We start from the raw sequence: 21,783 nt of genomic DNA, 5'->3' as shown, positions 1-21,783 counted from the left end.
GGTTGGAGTCATTAAAACTTGTTTTTCAACCACTCCACAAATTTCTTGTTAACAAACTATAGTTTTGGCCATGCATGAGTCGTGCATGACACAAGTCATTTTTCCAACAATTGTTTACAGACAGATTATTTCACAATTCCGGTGGGTCAGAAGTTTACATACACTAAGTTTACTGTACCTTTAAACAGCTTGGAAAATTCCAGAAAATTATTTAATGGCTTTAGAAGCTTCTGAAGGGCTAAAAGACATAATTTGAGTCAAATGGAGGTGTACCTGTGGATGTATTTCAAGGCCTACCTTCAAACTCAGTGCCTCTTTGCTTAACATCATGGGAAAATCAAAAGAAATCAGCCTAGACTTCAGGAAAAAAATTGTAGACCTCCACAAGTCTGGTTCATTTTTGGGAGCAATTTCCAAATGCCTGAAGGTACCACGTTCAACTGTATATCAATAGTACGCAGGTATAAACACCATGGGACCACGCAGCCGCCATTCCGCTAAGGAAAGAGACGCAGTCTGGTCTCCTAGAGATGAACGGACGTTAGTACGAAAAGTGCAAATCAATCTAAGAACAATAGCAAAGGACCTTGTGAAGATGGTGGAGGAAAAAGGTACAAAAGTATCTATATCCACAGTAAATGAGTCCTATATCAACATAACCTGAAAGGCCGCTCAGCAAGGAAGAAGCCACTGCTCTAAAACAGCCATAAAAAAGACAGACTATGGTTTGCAACTGCACATGGGGACAAAGATCATACTTTTTGGAGAAATGTCCTCTGGTCTGATGAAACAAAAATTGAACTGTTTGGCCATAATGACCATCGTTATGTTTGGAGGAAAAAGGGGGAGTCTTGCAAGCCAAAGAACACCATCCCAACCGTGAAGCACGGGGGTGGCAGCATCATGTTGTGGGGGTGCTTTACTGCCGGAGGGACGTGTGCACTTCACAAAATAGATGGCATCATGAGGACGGAAAATGATGTGCATATATTGAAACGACATCTCAAGACATCAGTTAAAGCTTGGTCGCAAATGGGTCTTCCAAATGGACAATGACCTCAAGCATACTTCCAAAGTTGTGGCAAAATGTCTTAAGGACAACAAAGTCAAGGTATTGGAGTGGCCATCACAAAGCCCTGACCTCAACCTACAGAAAATTTGTGGTCAAAACTGAAAAAGCGTGTGCGAGCAAGGCCTACAAACCTGATTCAGTTACACCAGCTCTGTCAGGAGGAACAGGCCATCATTCACCCAACTTATTGTGGGAAGCTTGTGGAAGGCTACTCAAAATGTTTGACCCAAGTTAAACAATTTAAAGGCAATGCAAATTGAGTGTATGTAAACTTCTGACCCACTGGGAATGTGATGAAAGAAATAAAAGCTGAAATGAATATTTCTCTCTATTATTATTCTGACATTTCACATTCTTAAAATAAAGTGGTGATCCTAACTGACCTAAGACAGGGCATTTTTACTAGGATTAAATGTCAGGCTTAAATGTATTTGGCATATGTATGTGTATGTAAACTTCTAACTTCAACTGTATGTAAAAATGTATATGTAAAATGTATGTATATGTAGTAAAAAAAGCTGTAAAAAAACTAAGATATTTGTCCTCCGAATAGGGGTGTGGTGGAAGGGTTAATAAAAAAATATTTAAAAAGTTTCTGCCCTCCCTACTGCTGTCTCATCACTGTCAGTGATCAGGCCTACCACCACAGTGTTGTCAGCAAACTTGAGGATGGTTTTGGCCACGTGGTGAACAGGGAGCAAAGAAGGGGACTAAGCACACACCCCTGAGGGGCCCCCGTGTTGAGGGTCAGCGTGGCGGAGATGTTGTTGCCTACCCTCACCATATGGGGCCGGCTCGTCATGAAGTCCAGGATCCTGTTGCAGAGGGAGGTGTTCAGTCCCAGGGTCCCCAACATGGTGATGAGCTTGTAAGGGACTATCATGTTGAACACTGAGCTGTGGTCTATGGACAGCATTCTCACATAGTTATTTCCCCTCTTGTCCAAGTTTGAGGGCAGTGTGAAATTGAGATTGTGTCATCTGTGAATCTATCATGCCGGTGTGCGAATTTGAATGGGTCCAGGGTTTTTGGGATGATGGTGTTGATGTTTGTCTTCAGGGCTGACTCTACACTAACTGTCAGTGACTGACATAAGAGAAAAATGTCTAATGTACAAACAAATGCCAAACTTGGACCTTGTGTATTCTACTATTCTATCTCTCCTTTGGAAGACTAGACCATGTCCCCATCTCTTGTTCATGGCCATTGGACACCAATTGTTGGTGCGGGGCATCGCATTAACCAGCCTGATAATAGCTAATTTCAATTTGATTAATTTCTCTAAACTCTGAATAGAATATGATTGGAGTTATAGGCCGACTCAGGCTGGTTATGAACAGACTATCACATTCGACCTACATCGTAATAGACCATTTAGTCCAGCTATCCTACATAAAAAACGACTGAAGACAGAAACAGATCATTTGGTTCCATTTCAACATATTTAAAAGTGAAACCAAAGCTTTGTAACATATTACTCAAACCAATGTTTGAACATGTTTCCAATGTTCAAATCAAAAGGCTATCGCACAAACCAATGTGGAAAGTCAGAACCGCTGTACAGCAACATAATGAACTAAACAACTGATGATTGAGAATGAGATCAGAATTACTGCTAAGGCTTGATCCATTAATTAAATAATTCAATATGTACAAAACTAAAACAATCTGTTCAAATCAAAAGGCCTGATTTAACATGACATCAATAACGCAGCCACATCACGAGTCCCCTGTGCCGACACATTCAGAAATCAAAAGGCCTGATTTAACATGACATCTATAACGCAGCCACATCACGAGTCCCCTGTGCCGACACATTCAGAAATCAAAAGGCCTGATTTAACATGACATCAATAACGCAGCGACATCACGAGTCCCCTGTGCCGACACATTCAGAAATCAAAAGGCCTGATTTAACATGACATCAATAACGCAGCCACATCACGAGTCCCCTGTGCCGACACATTCAGAAATCAAAAGGCCTGATTTAACATGACATCAATAACGCAGCCACATCACGAGTCCCCTGTGCCGACACGTTCAGAAATCAAAAGGCCTGATTTAACATGACATCAATAACGCAGCCACATCACGAGTCCCCTGTGCCGACACGTTCAGAAATCAAAAGGCCTGATTTAACATGACATCAATAACGCAGCCACATCACGAGTCCCCTGTGCCGACACATTCAGAAATCAAAAGGCCTGATTTAACATGACATCAATAACGCAGCCACATCACGAGTCCCCTGTGCCGACACATTCAGAAATCAAAAGGCCTGATTTAACATGACATCAATAACGCAGCCACATCACGAGTCCCCTGTGCCGACACATTCAGAAATCAAAAGGCCTGATTTAACATGACATCAATAACGCAGCCACATCACGAGTCCCCTGTGCCGACACATTCAGAAATCAAAAGGCCTGATTTAACATGACATCAATAACGCAGCCACATCACGAGTCCCCTGTGCCGACACATTCAGAAATCAAAAGGCCTGATTTAACATGACATCAATAACGCAGCCACATCACGAGTCCCCTGTGCCGACACGTTCAGAAATCAAAAGGCCTGATTTAACATGACATCAATAACGCAGCCACATCACGAGTCCCCTGTGCCGACACATTCAGAAATCAAAAGGCCTGATTTAACATGACATCAATAACGCAGCCACATCACGAGTCCCCTGTGCCGACACATTCAGAAATCAAAAGGCCTGATTTAACATGACATCAATAACGCAGCCACATCACGAGTCCCCTGTGCCGACACATTCAGAAATCAAAAGGCCTGATTTAACATGACATCAATAACGCAGCCACATCACGAGTCCCCTGTGCCGACACATTCAGAAATCAAAAGGCCTGATTTAACATGACATCAATAACGCAGCCACATCACGAGTCCCCTGTGCCGACACATTCAGAAATCAAAAGGCCTGATTTAACATGACATCAATAACGCAGCCACATCACGAGTCCCCTGTGCCGACACATTCAGAAATCAAAAGGCCTGATTTAACATGACATCAATAACGCAGCCACATCACGAGTCCCCTGTGCCGACACATTCAGAAATCAAAAGGCCTGATTTAACATGACATCAATAACGCAGCCACATCACGAGTCCCCTGTGCCGACACATTCAGAAATCAAAAGGCCTGATTTAACATGACATCAATAACGCAGCCACATCACGAGTCCCCTGTGCCGACACATTCAGAAATCAAAAGGCCTGATTTAACATGACATCAATAACGCAGCCACATCACGAGTCCCCTGTGCCGACACATTCAGAAATCAAAAGGCCTGATTTAACATGACATCAATAACGCAGCCACATCACGAGTCCCCTGTGCCGACACATTCAGAAGGTTTAATATTTAGTTTAAAAACTCTGACCAAGGCTAAAAGAACAATAAAGACCTTTCAGTGAGAAAACAGAAATCCTCTTAAAGTAGAAAAAAATACTGTTTTCAAAGACGTAGCCTACAATGCAATAGTCATTATCATTTTAAGGAGAACAAAAACTACATTTGAACACCGCAGAAGCTTCGGCCAAATACTCCTAGCCCACCTCTCCAATGCATTGTTGGGCGAGTGTGCATTGAATTCTAGTAGATGAAGTGTCGAACATCCTGTCATTTAAACCATACTTGATTTTCAAAATGTCACATACTATTAAATATTATATTTTCACATACAGAGAACACTAGCATGATTGCATGTTGTTGATTTCGGTTGAGCATCCCCATATCTTATTGATTAGCGGTTGTCAAAGACAAAATTAGTATGACAATCGGGTATTTAAAGTAGACTCTATTTTCTAAATCAATCAATCAATCAAATTGTCATGACGTTGGCCTGGGTGGTTGGTTTATGACAGTCATAAATACCTCTTCCCCCCTTTTTCCTCTCTCTACCCTACTGAGGTTACATTTGCAAAACCCATGGTTAGCATAGAGATTCTGGGAACGTCAGTAGGTGGGGGTAAATGAACTATATTCTGGTAATCCGAACAATTTAACATATGCGGTGGTACTTAATGAATATGATGTCAGTTCGGTTGTCATCTGAGACATTTTCATCAATGATAAGATGACATAAACTCTACAGTGTGTTGGGGAATAATCAGAATTGGTTGGTAACATATGTAAGATATTTTATATTCATCATATGTTTGTAAGTTACTTCTCATCAGAATGGTATTTTTGTATAATACTGTGGTGGGGTTGCAGTATCTGTTCTATGTCAAGACTAAGTTGTTTGGCCCGCAGAGAGGGGAGAGGTCAAGGTGTCATCATGTGTAAACACTGTGCTCCACTGTGTCTGTGTGCCAGTCACTCTCCTCTCCGTGAGCTTGTCCAGGATTGGTTGTATTTAGAATTGGTTGTATCTAAATGACAATATGATATATATCATAGGGTGGGGGTAATCTCTTGGTACCATTTTGTACCAAGGACGAAATAAGAGCTTTGTTTAGGAGACCAAACTGAACGATAATTTATAGCCAACTCTGTCTGGCTAGGGGATACTCCTCTCTGAAGTAAAGTCTTTTCTTTGTGTAAGTTCCTAAGACCTGTGGTTTGTCATGTCGTCTAGGGGGGGTGGATCTTTGCTATTAAAGGATCTCAGTTGCAATGTAGAGGGGGCTCTCAGAGAATTCATTGATAGACACTGAATTGATCTGAGAGTCACAGGGTTGTGATAGAGCTCATATAATTAAAGATGGACTTTGATAACTAACTCTGACTTGTGTGTGGTTTGCGCTCATGATTTGGTAAATAGAGGAAATTTCCACGACATGTGGAAAGTCTACAGATCAGAGTTATCGGATTCACATGGAATTGTTGTTCAATTTAAATGTTTGAATACGAAATTATTTGTGATGGGATGAAATGTGATTTTAACTTCAAAAATGTGACATTTGGGTTTTCATAAGATAGGGCTGCTCAATCAGTGGCCCTCTCAATCAGTGGCCCTCTCCTGTGAAGGGACAAGGGCTATAAAACTTTTCAAACACACCCTCCTCTCCCTTCCTATATAAGCCCTTGACGACAACATAAATTCCTGTTCCGGGGAGGTAAGACGACGGTCCTATGTCAGAATGGTTCAGATAATAACTACAGAACGAAGCCAACATCAGCGTGAGCTTTGGTTGCGAATGGTATGAACCTTGAACTCTTATTCACTACCGAAGTGATACCTCCTAGCTGTAGAGTTAGCAGCCGTAGTTGCAAACGCAGGTTAGGAAGGAACAGAGTATCCCGTCTACCACACAATGACGTTACTACAACGTATCCAATTGACCACATTCTTCAAAGGACAAAGGACTCGGTTTGGCAACACGGCCTGTAATGCCGCTACTGAAGCGCAGCTCAGAGTAAATATTTATTGCATTTTCCTTTTCCAAATGGGCGGTAATTTAGAATGCATAAGATACTGTATTTACGATAGCACAAATTGTGTACCAAACTTTAGGGACAGTAAGGAGGCCTGCGTCTTCTGACCGTAGCATACGTGTAGGTATGTATGGCAAGACCAAATCGGAAAGATAGGTAGGAGCAAGCCAATGTAATGCTTTGTAGGTTAGCAGTAAAAAAATTAGCCCATGCCTTAACAGGAAGCCAGTGTAGAGAGGCTAGCACTGTAGAAATGTGATAAAACAATGTAGTTCTTTCTAGTCAAGATTCTAGCAGCCGTGTTTAGCACTAACGGAAGTTTATTTAGGTCTTTATCTGGGTAGCTGGAAAGTAAAGCATTGCAGTAGTCTAACCTAGAAGCGACAAAAGCATGGATTCATTTTTTTTGCATAATTTGTGACGGAAAGTTTCTGATCATACGTAGATGGGAAAAGCCTGTCCTTGAAACTGTCTTGATATGTTCGACAAAAGAGAGATCAGGGTCCAGCGTAACGCCGAGGTCCATCACAGTTTTATTTGAGACGACTTGTACAACCATCAAGATTAATTGTCAAATTCAACAGAAGATCTCTTTGTTTCTTGGAACTAGCATCTCTGTTTTGTCCGAGTTTAAAAGTAGAACATTTGCAGCCTTTCACTTCCTTATGTCTGAAACACAGGCTTCCAGGGAGGGCAATTTTGGGGCTTCACCATGTTTCATTGAAATGTACAGCTGTGTGTCGTCCGCATAGCAGTGAAAGTTAACATTATGTTTCCGAATGACATCACCAAGAACTAAAATATATAGTGAAAACAATAGTGGTCCTAAAACGGAGCATTGAGGAGCACCGGAATTTACAGTTGATTTGTCAGAGGACAAACCATCCAAAGAGACAAACGGATATCTTTCCAACAGATAAAATCTAAACTTGACCAGAATTTGTCTGTGTAGACCAATTTGTGTTTCCAATCTCTCCAAAATAATGTGGTGATCGATGGTATCAAAAGCAGCACTAAGGTCTCGGAGCACGAGGACAGGTGCAGAGCCTCGGTCTGATGCCATTAAAAAGTCATTTACCACCTTCACAAGTGCAGTCTCAGTGCTACAATGGGGTCTAAAATCATCAGACTGAAGCGTTTCGTATACATTGTTCTCAGGAAGGTAGTGAGTTGATATGCGCAACAGCTTTTTCAAAAAAAAATGAGAGGAATGGGAGATTCGATATAGGTCGACGGTTTTTTATATTTTCTGGGTCAAGGTTTGGCTTTTTCAAGAGAGGCTATATTACTGCCACTTTTAGTGAGTTTGGTACACATCTGGTGGATAGAGAGCCATATTGCACTTTTACTTTCTTCTCCAACACTTTGTTTTTGCGTTATTTAAACCAAATTAAACGTGTTTCATTATTTACTTGAGGCTAAATTGATTTTATTGATGTATTATATTAAGTTAAAATAAGTGTTTCCTTCAGTATTGTTGTAATTGTCATTATTACAAATAAATAACTAAATAAATCGTATGATTAATCGGTATCGGCTTTTTTGGTCCTCCAATAATCGGTATCGGTTTCGGCGTTGAAAAATCATAATCGTCGACCTCTACTTCATTCAGTATGTTGCTCATCAACTTGCTTGTCAACAGATTCCAATGCAGCCTCACTCTCGCTGCTGTCACTCTCGCTGCTGCGGCTCGTTGTCCTCGCTCTTACAAGCTAGTATCTTCGACTACTCACGTCACTTGACTTGTGGTAGAATGCTACATTTTCGTCGCGGAAATTTGCAGAGTTACTCCTTTCTCTTCTCTTATCTCGTCATAGCGACTACCAGTCTGACACCATGTTATGTTTGTTCCTTATATAATGACAAACTGGCGCGTAGGTTTAACTACTTTTAATGAACATATACTTCAGCTTGAAAACTCCATGTTTAGCCATGCAAGGCATTCTTCAACCATCCGCCTCCCGCATAGCCTGCTGGGTAACGTAGTCTAAATGTTATTAACACATAACAACACAATGTCTGTCTCTCACTCTCTACCTGTTCATACCCGCTCCTTTTCTTCTCTCCCTCCCGTTTCTTTCACCCCCTCTACCCTCTCCCCCTACTTCCCCTGCCTCCCCATCCTCTCATCTCTCCATCTCCCTCCTCTCTGCCAACTCTGTCTGTTTAAACTCTCTCCCCTTCCTCCTTCACCTCCTTCACCTCCTTCTCTTTCTTTCCCTCCTCCCCCTCATTTTTTATCTCTCCTTCAGTCCCTGCCTCACCCTCCTCATCTCTCTCTCTCTAGCTCCATCTCTCTCCTCTATCCCACAGACTGACAAAGACAGTTTGAAGTCGATCATTTTTTTTAACCAATATCCTTTAAATAATTAATTCAAGAATTCATAAGCAGGCTTTTAGTTTCTAGAACTAAAGGTGTTCGATGGGGTTGAGGTCTGCTCTGTGCAGGCCAGTCAAGTTCTGTATGGAGGCCAAAACCATTTCTGTATGGACCTCGCTTTGTACACTGGGGCAATGTCATGCTAAAACAGAAAAGAGCCTTCCCCAAACTGTTGCCACAAAGTTGTAAGCACATAATCGTCTGTAGCATTAACATTTCCCTTCACTAGAACTAAGGGATCTAGCCCGAACCATGAAAAACAGCCCTAGACCATTTTTCCTCCTCCAACAAACTTTATAGTTGGCACTATAAAGATGGTGAAGCATGATTCATCACTCCATAAAACGCGTTTCCACTGTTCCAATGGCGGCAAGCTTTACACCACTCCAGCTAATGCTTGGCATTGCGCATGGTGATCTTAGGCTTGTGTGCGGCTGCTCGGCCATGGAAACCCATTTCATGAAGCTCCCGACTAACAGTTATTGTGCTGATGTTGCTTCCAGAAGCAGTTTGGAACTCGGTAGTGAGTGTTGCAACCGAGGACAGACAGTTTAGAAATGATCTTGCCTTGCCTCACTGGCAAACTCTCAGCTAAGAACTTTCCTAACTTCAAATGATATTATTGTGTATCAGCCTGGTTTTAGACCTGGACATACAGTAGCACTGTTTCAGCAGCTATGATTGCCTTAAATTATATATTCAATTGCTTAGATCATAGGAATCACTGTGCTGCCATATTTATAGACCTATCCAAAGCCTTTGATACTCAACCATGCCCTCATTCAAAGGTTGTCTGAAATGGGCCTGGACCAGGCGTCTTGCAATTGGTTTGGGAACTATCTGTCAGACAGGATACAATATTTGCTTTCTGATGGTATCAAGTTACCTTGATATTACTAAAGGTGTCCTAAATTGGTCCGTTTTGGGATCTGTCTAAGATATGTGGAATTGTTTTAAGAAGGTCATACCAAGAATCACTTTGCTATTTTATTTTGAGTTTTTAGACTCAGTATCAAAAAATATCAATATCAAGTATCAAAATATAAAAAATATCAATAACAAGTATCAAAAAATATGTTTTTAATGATTTGATGAAAATGTATTTTTGGCCTTGCTGCTATTAGCCCATACATACACATTGAATAACAGATTCACCACATCGAACAACAGATAGTCCCCAAAAAAATCTAAAGGAAGTTTGTTCTAAAGTGTCTGTCCTATAGCTTAAGAAAGAAAATGAAGCATTTTTTTTTTTTTATTACAATTTAATTTGGCCAAAGGAAATGGCTCAACAGAATGACAAAAAAAAAGACAAAAAATGACAAAAATAGGCTAATTATTATTTATTTTACAACAGACCTATCTTAAACTAAATTTGGAGCACACAATTAAAAAGACAGATCCAATTTTATTTAGCCAATGAAATTGTCTCAACAGAATTAAAAACAGGTTTTGCATATTTTAAAAAACTGGCTTCGATTAATAAATAGGCTTAGAATAATAACAATGATATACAATAATGATAAAACAAATTATTATAAATGAAAGTTCCAAAATTGCCTCCTACCTGAACAGTAGCCTGCATTTGGCCTTGACAATGTTCTTCTCATCTTCCACTAAAATATTACAACGTGTATTAAATTCCCCTTGTAGGCTTTTCACAATAGGCATACTCTTTTTCCTCAAATTTGCTCTCTTGCTCTCTCTCCTCAGCAGCAGGCCCATGTGCCTGCAAGGTGTGAGAGAATGGTTTTGAAGAGCGAATTTGGGGTGTAGGCTGGGATAGACCTCTCCTGGGCCATTTGGTCCCCTACATTTTTATTTATTGGCTTTTCATTTTTTATTGGCCAAAAGCTGCAATTACCAGCTAAGTATTTTAACCTAAGTACTTTACAGCACTGCTTGTTGCAGATGAAATATGTGTGTAAATATGTAGTGCACATGAAAATAACTTGATGTTAAATTCCCATGTGCTGAATAAAGAATACAAGTTATATGGGTTTCCATTACATTTTCAACTCTAGGCCTACTGGTGGTTTTGTCACACAAAGAATTGCGTAGGTATAGCGAATGTGCCCACTCTGGTATTGGCGTATGTGCTCTATCCAACAGCTTGCAGATACAGTGCAGGTATAGCCTACTACATGATGAGATTATTATGGACAAAAGTGCTAGATAATTTTTATCTGTGAAATGGCAGCCAAGCATCAATCATCATGTCACCAGAATAAGACCTTCCACATTTACAGTGCCTTGCGAAAGTATTCGGCCCCCTTGAACTTTGCGACCTTTTGACACATTTCAGGCTTCAAACATAAAGATATAAAACTGTATTTTTTTGTGAAGAATCAACAACAAGTGGGACACAATCATGAAGTGGAACGACATTTATTGGATATTTCAAACTTTTTTAACAAATCAAAAACGGAAAAATTGGGCGTGCAAAATTATTCAGCCCCTTTACTTTCAGTGCAGCAAACTCTCTCCAGAATTTCAGTGAGGATCTCTGAATGATCCAATGTTGACCTAAATGACTAATGATGATAAATACAATCCACCTGTGTGTAATCAAGTCTCCGTATAAATGCACCTGCACTGTGATAGTCTCAGAGGTCCGTTAAAAGCGCAGAGAGCATCATGAAGAACAAGGAACATACCAGGCAGGTCCGAGATACTGTTGTGAAGAAGTTTAAAGCCGGATTTGGATACAAAAAGATTTCCCAAGCTTTAAACATCCCAAGGAGCACTGTGCAAGCGATAATATTGAAATGGAAGGAGGATCAGACCACTGCAAATCTACCAAGACCTGGCCGTCCCTCTAAACTTTCAGCTCATACAAGGAGAAGACTGATCAGAGATGCAGCCAAGAGGCCCATGATCACTCTGGATGAACTGCAGAGATCTACAGCTGAGGTGGGAGACTCTGTCCATAGGACAACAATCAGTCGTATATTGCACAAATCTGGCCTTTATGGAGGAGTGGCAAGAAGAAAGCCATTTCTTAAAGATATCCATAAAAAGTGTTGTTTAAAGTTTGCCACAAGCCACCTGGGAGACACACCAAACATGTGGAAGAAGGTGCTCTGGTCAGATGAAACCAAAATTGAACTTTTTGTCAACAATGCAAAACGTTATGTTTGGCGTAAAAGCAACACAGCTGAACACACCATCCCCACTGTCAAACATGGTGGTGGCAGCATCATGGTTTGGGCCTGCTTTTCTTCAGCAGGGACAGGGAAGATGGTTAAAATTGATGGGAAGATGGATGGAGCCAAATACAGGACCATTCTGGAAGAAAACCTGATGGAGTCTGCAAAAGACCTGAGACTGGGACGGAGATTTGTCTTCCAACAAGACAATGATCCAAAACATAAAGCAAAATCTACAATGGAATGGTTCAAAAATAAACATATCCAGGTGTTAGAATGGCCAAGTCAAAGTCCAGACCTGAATCCAATCGAGAATCTGTGGAAAGAACTGAAAACTGCTGTTCACAAATGCTCTCCATCCAACCTCACTGAGCTCGAGCTGTTTTGCAAGGAGGAATGGGAAACAAAATTCAGTCTCTCGATGTGCAAAACTGATAGAGACATACCCCAAGCGACTTACAGCTGTATTCGCAGCAAAAGGTGGCGCTACAAAGTATTAACTTAAGGGGGCTGAATAATTTTGCACGCCCAATTTTTCAGTTTTTGATTTGTTAAAAAAGTTTGAAATATCCAATAAATGTCGTTCCACTTCATGATTGTGTCCCACTTGTTGTTGATTCTTCACAAAAAAATACAGTTTTATATCTTTATGTTTGAAGCCTGAAATGTGACAAAAGGTCGCAAAGTTCAAGGGGGCCGAATACTTTCGCAAGGCACTGTATTTAAAGGAATATCAATCTCATCGCTGTGCACTTTCACCAGTCTGTGAAGTTAATCATAACTGATTTAATCTATAGCCTAAGAACCTGCATGCTTTCATGATGTAGTGACATACATTTTCCAACATGTAGGGAACTTTACTGCATAAAAAGTTTGAATGGAAACCTGGTTAATGTCAAGCCATTTTGAGGATGCTGCAATTATATTTTAGATGAATGTGCGTATGCCTACAGGAGACTATTGATGTAGCCTAATCAGATTAAAACATTGTGACTGGTTGTGTTTATGCCACATATAAAATGTAATACCTTGTAAAGTTAAAGGATAAATATTTAGGCAATATTGAGCGTTATGTTCTAGGAGAGGAGGCAGAGCGTGTGTTAAGCTTTTCCGAATAACTGGGCCAGCCTGGAGCAGATGTGGCCAAATTATTATAGGAAGACTTGAGAGAATGATGATCTGAAACAGACAGCACATTTAGTATCAGAAGTAAAAATACAGCCAGACTGGTCTGCTACTCTGCCTTCCTAGACCTTATAAACTGTCCAGAGTCGATCCACAACTGATCCAAATGGAATGAAACATTCCAATCACAGGGCTTTTGCGCCATTATTCAAATGACATTTGCACTGCAGCCTAGAGTATAATTTTGTTCTCACTTAAAAACAATAATGCAATTATTCATTGCATTATGGTGTTGTTGGCTACTATAGTCTAGTTAGGATAATTGTATTGCCCCTAAACAAGATCAATAGGGGAGCTTTTGACCTGTGTGTTTCAATTCTTCACTGTTCTTTCATGTGTAATGATGCACTTGGCCTCTCAGCTGCATATCAGCTATTCCTATTTGTTCTTCTTGATTCATATTTAAAATTGATGCATCTTTGAATGTTTTTATGTGGTGTGTGATTGCTAGCTAGCATATTGCAGATCTAAACAAACGATCCACCAACCACTATTGTCACTATGAACTGTGGCTAGAGGGCCAGATAGACTGTTAGACCGCAGACTGTTCTGGCCTATGGTATAGTAAATGTTAGCACATGTAAAAGCATAATGCATAAGGGACGTACCAAAAGCCATTCATATAGGGGAGGCTCATGCAAGCAGATGAGGAAATTTGACTAGGATTGAATAAATTATATAGTAAAGCTTGCAAAAGAGCCAATGTTAACCAGGGGGAAAAATGCACTACCTTCCCCTGTGCCCAATAAAAAAAACACAAAACCCTCCCCAAAGCAAAAAGAAAGACGTTTGACAATCCTCCCCTATTTTGGACCACCCCTCCCCCCAGTAAACTGTGATCTGTCCCTTACCAGCTTCTTTGTGTCAACATCAGGCTGACTGACAGAGGATGGCCACGTTGTGGAGGAGCCTGTTCAAATATATCTGTATCTTCTTCCTGCTGGCCCTGTCAGGCCTCTTCTTTCTGTTCAGCAACATTAACATTCTGGAGGTAGGGTACAGCCATCTGGCCTAATATGAACCAATCTCACATTGCTTCTATCACCCTCTCCCCCTCATCAGGGGAGCTACAATGGGGCGTCACTAGCTGCTCTTATCAACGTGGGTGTATTTACATGCACTAGTGTTGCTTTTAATTATATTGGGTGGCACAAAAACAGTCCACAGGAAGCCAGAAGTTAATTACAATTCCATTTCAAATTACTGTGCTGGGTGGCAGGAAACTTGGTCATTATGAAGGTTGGAATTTGAGTCAAAATATCTAAAGGATCGTATTATTAAACAGACTTTCCAAATGTGGGTCTGTTGTAGACCCACTTCCTCTCTGTCCACATATGGTGCACGTGAAGGACTTTTATTTTGACCTGAGGTAAGCAGAGGAAGTCGCTCTACATCAGACCCACGTTTGGAAAATCTGTTTAATAATACAATCCTTTATATATTTTGTCTCAAAGTCGGCCTTCATAATGATCAAAGGTCTTGCCCATCGGCACAGTAAGTTGTAATGGAATTGTATTTAACTTCTGGCTTCTGTGGACTGTTTTTATGCTAGTGTATGTAAATACACCCACGTTGATAAGAGCAACTAGGGCGTCACGAAAACAGTAGGTTTTTAGATGCTACACTTGATGCATAGATTTTGCCAGCATCCGCAGAATGCAAGCCACTTTATCAAGTGTTCTTGGGTGTGAGTTGTGCGTCAAATATGAGTACAAACTCGTAATTTTACACTGAACAGTGCAAGCCTCTCACAGAGCTGTGCTGCTTATGTCCAGGTTTCATTGAAATGAATGGAAGCGTCACATGCTCTGCAAAAGTTAGTGTCCAGTGTAGCATGCCTGTTAGTGACCTCTCCTCTTTACTCAGCAGAAGCTCAACTGCCAAGCAGTGTCAATGTTCTACCAGCACCAAAGCAGCATCAACTCAGGTTTCCTCCCAGAGGGCTCTTCTCCGGAGCTACTGTAGCCAGCAGCCCTCACCGGAGGAGATAATCACCTGGCCACAGCCTTAGCCCCATTCGGTGAATGTGTCCCTGAACCAGACCAGTGACCCTGCACACAGCCTTTTTGTGATCCTGCCAGCAGGGGGCAGGAGAGAGTTGCACATGGGGGACTAGTTGGAGGCTCTGGTCCATATGCATGACTTCCAGGGGCGTCCCAAAAGCTATGGTGGAGACTTCTTGCTGGCCCAGCTGCATTCCTCCAAGTTGGAGGCAGGCGTTGAAGGACAGGTGTTGGACCACAGGAATGGGACCTACTCTGCCTACTGCCATTTTCCCGTTACTATGGCAGGGGTCTGCAAGGGTGGAGATGACCCTGGTCCATTCTAGAGAGGCAATTCACATTCTACAATGGATACGAGAGGAACAGCCCGACCGGATTCCCTTACAGAGTCTGTTCCGCTCTGGAAAACTGTCCCAGACAACTGTATGTAACCTGTGTCTGCCGACAAACCAGAAGCCGCTGTGCAATTTCACAGACCCCCACACAGGGGAGCCCTGGTACTGCTACAAGCCCAAGCTGCTGAGCTGTGACACACGGATCAACCACGCCAGGGGACCCTACAGTATGTGAACCATCTGCTCGTGAACAAGGAGGCATTGCTCTTTCAGAGGTTAGTGAGTTTTACAGTAGTAAGTGAATGAGTTTAGAAGTGCGAAATGTATTCTCAGACTTTGTTTCCAATGTATCAGATTGCTTGCTGCAATGTGTTTATTTAACATTGAAATATGATTACTTCTCCACTTTTTCTCAGTGACGTAAACATCAAAGTTCCCATTCATCCTTCGGGGTCTGACAGTGTCATTGTGTTGCCTGGGAAAAAAGGTAGGAGAGCAAGGAGATACCACAGTACAACTGTGTTTATCTTTTTAACACTAGCTAGCCAGATTACTAACTGCTCAGCTCTGCTTTGTGGCTGTATCATTCAACCCTTGAGAGTTTCTGGGTGTTCAGGACAGTATTCAAGCCAACCCCTACAGTAATGTAAGGTGGGAAAGCACCTCTATTGCCTGTAAAGTGATGATGCTAGCTGGTACAAGATGCTTGCTTTCCTCTTTCAGACAAAGCAGACGTGGAGAGAAGCAGCATGAAGACGGAGTCTACCAGGATCACTCCTTCCGGGTATTACTTCCAAGGGTCATAGCGAGTGCTGGGTGGTGGTATGATGCGCCCGTTTAACGACTCGTCTGCCACTCAGTGTCTGAAGGGCAAGGTGGTGTGGTGTACATGTACAGATACTATACTGTCAGACAGTGGTTTGAGTACCTCAACACCTTAGTACCAGGTGAGTCCTGCGGCATCTTTCACTGCCTCAGGTGCTTTCTAACGCTCTCCTCTGTCTGTCCAACTTCCAACTCTCCCTTCCTCTTTGTGACAGAGCTGAAGGAGTTCAACCTTTACAATCCTAAGAATGTGGGGCCCTTCATGGCAGTGGACAGCACCCACAACATCCTGCTGAAATACCGTTGTCACGGTCCTCCAATCCGCTTCAACACTGTCATCGCCAGTGAGATGCGCTATGTAGCTAATGAGCTGGAAGGCCTGACTGGCAGGTTAAACATTGTGGTGATTATCAGTGTATGGTCCCATTTCAGCACCTTCCCTGTGCAGCTCTACATTCGCCGACTACGCCACATTCGGCGGGCGGTGGTGCGGCTTCTGAACCGGGCTTCGGGGACGCTGGTGGTGTTGCGCTCGGCCAACTTCCAGGCCCTGGACCCGAAAGTGAGCCTGTACAATGGTGACTGCTTCTCAGTGCAGCTGGATGGGGTGGTCAGGGCAATGTTCAGGGGTCTGGATGTTTTGCTGATAGATACCTAGATGACCCTTGCCCACCACCTCCCCCATTCCCTCCACCCACCTTCTATCATCATCAAGAACATGATAGACGTTATCCTCTCATGTCTGCCCATAGTAGAGCTAGCATATTAAGATAGATTTATGTCAGAATTCTCTATCATTCAACACCTACTGTATACAATATTCAACAAATTCCTAGAAATACCCAATTCTGCATACCATACATGTACATTATGTGCGCTTCCAATGACATAGACTGACCAAATGAATCCAGCTAACATAGACCACCCAAAGGACATCCAGCTAACTTGACACAACTGTGGGAATGATTGGAGGCAACATGGGCCAGCATCCCTTTGGAATGCTTTCGACACCTTGTAGAGTCCATGCCCCGACGAATTGGGGCTGTTCTGAGGGCAACCGGGGCAGGTGCAACTCAATATTAAGAAGTTGTCCTTGATGTTTTGTACACTCTGTAAATCGAACGTAAGGGATTTGCTCATTTAATTTTTTTTATAAAAGTACAGACTGAGCTTCAAAATAGTATATCATACACTTTAGTTGGAGGATAAATGGGAAACTTGTTGTCCCACTTGAGACAATTATGAGAAAATGCCCTTTGAAAGATTTTTATGAGATTTTTACACCTCCTACAGAGCTCTTCTTTGTTTACACCCATTCAGCATAATCACACTCTCTTAAGCCTTAACCCCACCCACAAATTGGAAACGCATGTGAGTCAGCATGGCATCGTCCTCCAGAAAGTAGTCTCACTACTTTATCCCTAAGAGTCTGTTGATGCACCCGTGTGTCAATCTAAGTAACATAATAGAAAATCCCTTCAAAATCCATCAGGCTGCGTCTCAATCCACCGCATCCGCCTATGTTGGCTTTCTGCATCTGCCTATGTTGGCTTTCTGCATCTGCCTATGTTGGCTTTCTGCATCTGCCTATGTTGGCTTTCAGCATCTGCCTATGTTGGCTTTCTGCATCTGCCTATGTTGGCTTTCTGCATCTGCCTATGTTGGCTTTCCGTATCTGCCTATGTTGGCTTTCTGCATCTGCCTATGTTGGCTTTCTGCATCTGCCTATGTTGGCTTTCTGCATCTGCCTATGTTGGCTTTCTGCATCTGCCTATGTTGGCTTTCTGCATCTGCCTATGTTGGCTTTCCGTATCTGCCTATGTTGGCTTTCTGCATCTGCCTATGTTGGCTTTCTGCATCTGCCTATGTTGGCTTTCTGCATCTGCCTATGTTGGCTTTCCGCATCTGCCTATGTTGGCTTTCTGCATCTGCCTATGTTGGCTTTCTGCATCTGCCTATGTTGGCTTTCCGTATCTGCCTATGTTGGCTTTCCGCATCTGCCTATGTTGGCTTTCTGCATCTGCCTATGTTGGCTTTCCGCATCTGCCTATGTTGGCTTTCCGCATCTGCCTATGTTGGCTTTCTGCATCTGCCTATGTTGGCTTTCCGCATCTGCCTATGTTGGCTTTCTGCATCTGCCTATGTTGGCTTTCCGCATCTGCGATGGAAGGTGGCTACGGTGTTATTTGGAGTTACAGAGGTGTTTGTCAGACCATGAGACATCCCAAAAATTGGTCTTCTCACAAAACATCTATTGCGTCCGAACGGTTTGACCTACAAACTTTTATGACCACTCTATGGAAAGAGGAGACTCTCACAAATACGATGGTGTTCTCCGTTTGCTACGACTACTACACGTTTCACGGGACTCGTCTGAAGGTAACCCAAACAAACAAGTGGAAGTATGGAGGTAGTTTTGTGCCCCCCCCAAAAAAAATAAGGGGTGTCAACAAAAAAAAAACTAACATCCTGAGCTTTCTAACACAGTGCATTCCGAAAATGTTCAGACCCCTTGACTTTTTCCACATTTTGTTAAGTTGCATCCTTATTCTAAAATTGATTACATTGTTTGTTTTTTCTCCTCAATCCTCAAACAATGCCCCATAATTATTTATTTTTTATTTATTATTTTTTACTTATTTACAATACACCATAATGACAAAACGAAAACAATGTTTGCAAATGTCTAAAAAAAAATGTATTTACATAAGTATTCAGACCCTTTGCTATGAGACTCGAAATTGAGCTTAGGTCAGCTGTAACCTGTTTCCATTGATCATCCTTGAGATTTTTCTACAACTTGATTGGAGTCAACCTGTGGTAAATTCAATTAATTGGACATGATTTGGAAAGGCACACACCTGTCTATATAAGTCCCACAGTTGACCGTGCATGTCAGAGCAAAAACCAAGCAATGAGGTCAAAGGAATTGTCCATAGAGCTCTGAGACAGCATTGTGTCGAGGCACAGATCTGCGGAAGGGTACTAAAAAAATTCTGCAGCATTGAAGGTCCCCAAGGACACAGTGGCCTCCATCAATCTTAAATGGATGAAGTTTGGAACCACTAAGACTCTTCCTAGAGCTGACTGCCCTGCCAAACTGAGCAATCGGGAAGAAGGGCCTTGGTCAGGGAGGTGACCAAGAACTCGATGGTCATTCTAACATAGCTCCAGAGTTCCTCTGTGGAGATGGGAGAACCTTCCAGAAGGACAACCACCTCTGCAGCACTCCACCAAACAGGCATTTATGGTAGAGGGGCCAGACGGAAGCCACTCCTCAGTAAAAGGCACATGACAGCCCACTTGGACAGCCCACCTATAGGACTCTCAGACCATGAGAAGCAAGATTCTCTGGTCTGATGAAACAACAGCCAAGACAATGCAGGAGTCTCTGAATGTCCTTGAGTGGCCTAGCCAGAGCTCGTACTTGATCCCGATCTAACATCTCTGGAAAGACCTTTAAATATCTGTGCAACGATGCTCCCCATCCAACCTGGCAGAGCTTAAGAAGATCAGCAGAGAAGAATGGGAGAAACTCCCCAAATACAGGTGTGCCAAGCTTGTACTGTAGATTCATACAATAGAAGACTAGAGTCTGTAATCACTGCCAAAGGGGCTTCAACAAAGTACTGAGTAAAGGTTCTGAATACTTATGTAAAGGTGATATTTCCATTTTGCAAACATCAAAAAAAGTTTTTGCTTTCTCAGGTTGACTCCAATCAAGTTGTAGAAAAATCTCAAGGATGATCAATGGAAACAGGTTACAGCTGACCTAAGCTCAATTTTGAGTCTCATAGCAAAGGGTCTGAATACTTATGTAAATAAAACAAAAATTGTTGACATTTGCAAACATTTCTAAAAACCTGTTTTCGCTTTGTCATTATGGTGTATTGTATGTAGATTGATGAGGGAAAAAAAGTTATTTTATCAATTTTAGAATAAGGCTGTAACATAACAAAATGTGGAAAAAGTCATGGGGTCTGAATATAGGACAGACACTTCAAAGCATTATTCCTCATGATTTATTTGTGACTGCCTTTTTGCCAACTATTAATATGTTTTCAATGTGTTTCTATAATAGTAAAGGCCAAATTCAATATTTTATCCGGATGTGGTGGTCCTGGGATGGAGTTACACTTGGTTTGCTGTTCTGAGGCCGGTTTGACGTACTGCCAAATTCTATAAAACAACATTGGAGGTGGCTTATGGTAGAGAAATTAACACTGGTGGACATTCCTGCAGTCAACATGTCAATTGCACGCTCCCTCAAAACTTGAGAGATCTGTGCCATTGTGTTGTGTGACAAAACTGCATAAGGTGCACTTGTGTAATGACTATACTGTTTAATCAGTGTTTTGATATGCCACATCTGTCAGGTAAATGGATTATCTTGGCAAAGGAGAACTGCTCACTAACAGGGATGTAAACAAATTGGTGCACAAAATTTGAAATAAATGTTTTTTTTTTGCGTATGGAACATTTCTGGGCTCTTTTATTTCAGCTCATGAAACATGGGACCAACACTTTATATGTTGCATTTATATTTTTGTTCAGTACATATATGGACCAGGGAAGCCCCCATATTGTTATAGACAGAAGCTTGTGACATGGTAGACCAATCAGGACTTATCTCTCAGCATGTCCAACCACTCCATTATCTCAGCCAATTATGACTAGCTAGGAAGGATTGTGTCTTTCTCCTAGTTTAGCTCTGTACTTTATTCTTGGCTGAACTAGGCTCATCTTTTTTTTTTAAATACTCATCCGACAAAAGGTTGTAACTAAGGTGCATGAAAGTCATCATGTTCAAGAAGAAGTTTCTGCAGAAATCAAAACAACCTCAGATCCTGTAACCGTTCACATTTCTCTTATTCTCGCTACGGAGCACAAAACTCCCATTGTCAAACAGAGTTTGAATGTCACATTCATGTCCTTGTGACATTATGTGTGTACATTTTGATAAAACACTCATTTCAACAGTTGGATCACATGCTGCACATCTACACTCTATGTTTATTGTGGGTTTTCATAAAAAAATATTTATTGGATGGTGACATGTTGCCTGAGTTGGGATGGGGGGAATGGGATGAGGATTAGGGGTGGAGGCCCACCACTTTTTGTTTGTTCTCCTTTATTTGCAAAACTGCGTAAATCTCCAATGATCTGTTTATCTGTATTAGTGCTCAGCGATTAGTGCTTTTTTTTTTTTTTTAATTGACCCCTTTTCCTCCCCAATTTCGTGGTATCCAATTGTTGTAGTAGCTACTATCTTGTCTCATTGCTACAACTCCAGTACGGGCTCGGGAGAGACGAAGGTTGAATGTCATGCGTCCTCCGATACACAACCCAACCAGCCATACTTCTTCTTAACACAGCGCGCATCCAACCCGGAAGCCAGCCGCACCAATGTGTCGGAGGCTACACCGT

At 41.9% G+C, this 21,783-nt stretch overlaps 1 pseudogene; it reads left to right on the top strand.

The window, feature by feature from the left end:
• Window positions 1–14,082: 14,082 nt before the first annotated feature.
• LOC110503604 lies at window positions 14,083–17,399 on the top strand (annotated as a pseudogene).
• The last annotated feature ends 4,384 nt before the right edge of the window (window positions 17,400–21,783 follow it).

The sequence above is a fragment of the Oncorhynchus mykiss genome, chromosome 3 (assembly GCF_013265735.2).
Source record: "Oncorhynchus mykiss isolate Arlee chromosome 3, USDA_OmykA_1.1, whole genome shotgun sequence".
In the NCBI taxonomy this organism is placed as follows: domain Eukaryota; kingdom Metazoa; phylum Chordata; class Actinopteri; order Salmoniformes; family Salmonidae; genus Oncorhynchus; species Oncorhynchus mykiss.
This window is presented reverse-complemented; position numbering and strand designations above follow the sequence as displayed.